The following is a 2,910-nucleotide window of genomic DNA, read 5'->3' on the forward strand; positions in this document are numbered from 1 at the left end:
ATAGAAAGTGGGAAAGAGAGGGGAAATGACGGGCATCGGGGCCTGCGTCGGTAGCGGAGGCAGGCTCGCGCTTGTGATCGCTCCGGGAGCGGAAGAAAAAGGAGGAAAGAGAGAGGGAATGGCGGGCGTCGGGGCCTGCGCCATTAGCGGAGGCATGCTCACGCTTGTGACAGCTCCGATAGCGGAAGAAAAAGGAGGAAAGAGAGAGGAAATGGCGGGCGTCGGGGCCTGCGCCATTAGCGGAGGCATGCTCACGCTTGTGACAGCTCCGATAGCGGAAGAAAAAGGAGGAAAGAGAGAGGAAATGGCGGGCGTCGGGGCCTGCGCCATTAGCGGAGGCATGCTCGCACTAGAGATGGACGGTGGGGCTGCGGGTAGGAAAGGGGGTACGGAGAGGTGTGAGGCAAGGGTGGCGGGCAGGTCTGCGCCGCTAGCGGAGGCGTGCTCACGCTGACGTGGCGGCTTGTGGAGACTGGAGCTGGCGCTTCGCCGAGATGAGATGCGAGCTGACGCACGGTGGATGGAGGAGGGGGTCTGGGGCTGGCGGCATCCGGGGCGCGGCCCAGGCTTGCTGTCTGTTTTACTTTGCTTAATGAAGTAAGAGTTGGTTTCGTCATCCAGCACTGCTAGATCGGAGATAGTGGGGTGGATCCGAAGGCTTTTTGCTGCGGCCTAACGGCCAGAAGCTCGTCTTCGAAGGAATGGTGGTTATATCGGGCCGTGAGTACGAAACGCTGAGGCCCTGGCTCGCGTTATCCGCGGCCTTGGATGGAGGAGTAGAGCTTGGAGGCGCCCCTGTTTGGAGGGAAGTATAGAGGGCGAGGAGATCCGCCTTGACCGACCGTCGTGGGACGTTGACGCCGGAGCTAATGAGCACCTGGCGTAGTCCTGCCACGGTCCATTTCTCCGCAGCTGGGGCGGAGGAGAGGGCTGAGGCGTAGGAGGACGCTGGAGAAGGTGGCTGACGCCTTGAAGGCGAAGGTGATGGCGTGCCTCGGTGCCTGGAGGTATGAGCGACGGTGACGCGGGAAGGCCGGCGGCCCCGTGTAGCAGCCGCGGGCTCGATTATGGTGTCCTGCGGAGCGCTGGTGCGCTGAACGGCGACTGGAGACGCCGGAGGACCCGTGGTGTCAAAGGAGTTATCGTCCGGGAAAAGTTCAATCTCTGACATGTTGCGGCGATTGGACGTGCCAATGCTGAAAGACTAGAGATAATGGAGGTAAGGCTGCTTTGATTATTTATAGAGGTTCTCTCTTGTGCTGATTGGATAGATGGTGTAATTACTGATGATGGACTGGCCGTGTTAATTATCTGCACGTGCTCCTCCCGAAATTTGTTAATAAAACATCACTTAGTAATATCAATACAGTGCACTCTAAAATTGGACAACATATTATTTTTCAAGTAGTCTACAGCATGACTTCCAAGTTTTTCCAGCCCATCTGTCGATGCATTATTACAGTTCTATAGAATTTCAACATGTTTCTTTGGAATTATATTCATTGTGAAAAGTGCTTCACAGATACATCTGAATTTAATGTTTTATTTTATGCTTTTATACACTAATTGTAATATTTAGGAAGGGAATTATACTTCTTGGAAGTGGATTTTGCTGCGTCTAGGCAGGGCTGGACTGGGGTTCAAATTTGGCTCTGGACATGTCCAGCCCACGAGTTCCCCCATGAATGTGTTGCTGGGTTATAGGGTCTTCAATTGGAGTAAATAAATGAATAAATAAAACGGGACAGAAACAAATAATGATAGATATTACTGGATTCAAAGCAAATGCATTTTTGTCAGATAGAAATGCACTTGACAGTAAAGCAATGATTTTGAGCTAGAATGAAAAAAAAAAAAAATTAGGCCTACTTTTAATGTTCTAACTTCTACTTCTAAGATTCCGTCATCCTTTCCTCACCCTCATGTGATTGCAAACCTGTATGACTTACTTTCTTCTGTGGGACACAAAAGAAGATATTTTGTAGAATGCTACCAAACCATTTTGCTTATACCCTTGATTTCTACTGTATGGACAAAAATGTCTTGAATTTCTCAAATTATCTTCTTTTTTATGTTCCACAGTAGAAAGAAATGCATACAGGTTTGGAATGACATGTTGAGTAAATGGTAATTTTCATTTTTGGGTGAACTATCCCTTTAAGAACTTTAATATTTGTAAATAATACACACCTTATTTATATAAGACACTGATATTTATCTTTAATCGGGCTCTTACTGAATCAATATTTTACTTCTATTAAAATTAATAAGAAACTAAATATCTGAAGAGAGAAGTTCTTGCTTATAATTAGGCCTATTAGTAAGATGGTGGTCACAAGAAGTAACACCATGGTATATTATTATGGTGCTGAATGAATCGACAAGCCTATGTATTGGCGTTTTCCAGTTTACCTCTTCATGCAGCTGTGAGAATCCACCCGCCAGTCCAAAAAGCGGAATCCAGTGGCCTGGTCGAAGGTTTAATGCGTATTCTGTCTTTTACTTGCGCTTTTGAATTTATCAGGACTTAGTTTCAATTTTAGTCTAGCTCCGTTTTCAATCTGACTCCAATTTCACATGATCATTAAATTTAGGCAATTTTTCTAATCAAAAGCCGATCACAGATATCAATTGTTTATTAATTTAGATATTTGAGTATTCTGGAAATCCCATACTTTCAATTCTTAGTTCATTAGGGACCAGGTATCGCACAGGAATTGCATTCGGCCGATAGTGAACCCACGGACACAAACTCGTCAGTTCTGAACTTACTCAGAGGATGCAGAGTGGTTATAATACCTTTAAGTGAGCTGCTCCCTGCATGCTCATAAAAAGTGTATTTTCTGCTATAACCACGAGAGCTGCACCGTGTTAAGCCAGTGACAGTCAGAAATCAGAAGATCCCTAATG

Source organism: Sinocyclocheilus anshuiensis, unplaced genomic scaffold (genome assembly GCF_001515605.1).
Source record: "Sinocyclocheilus anshuiensis isolate Anshui unplaced genomic scaffold, SAMN03320099.WGS_v1.1 scaffold971, whole genome shotgun sequence".
In the NCBI taxonomy this organism is placed as follows: domain Eukaryota; kingdom Metazoa; phylum Chordata; class Actinopteri; order Cypriniformes; family Cyprinidae; genus Sinocyclocheilus; species Sinocyclocheilus anshuiensis.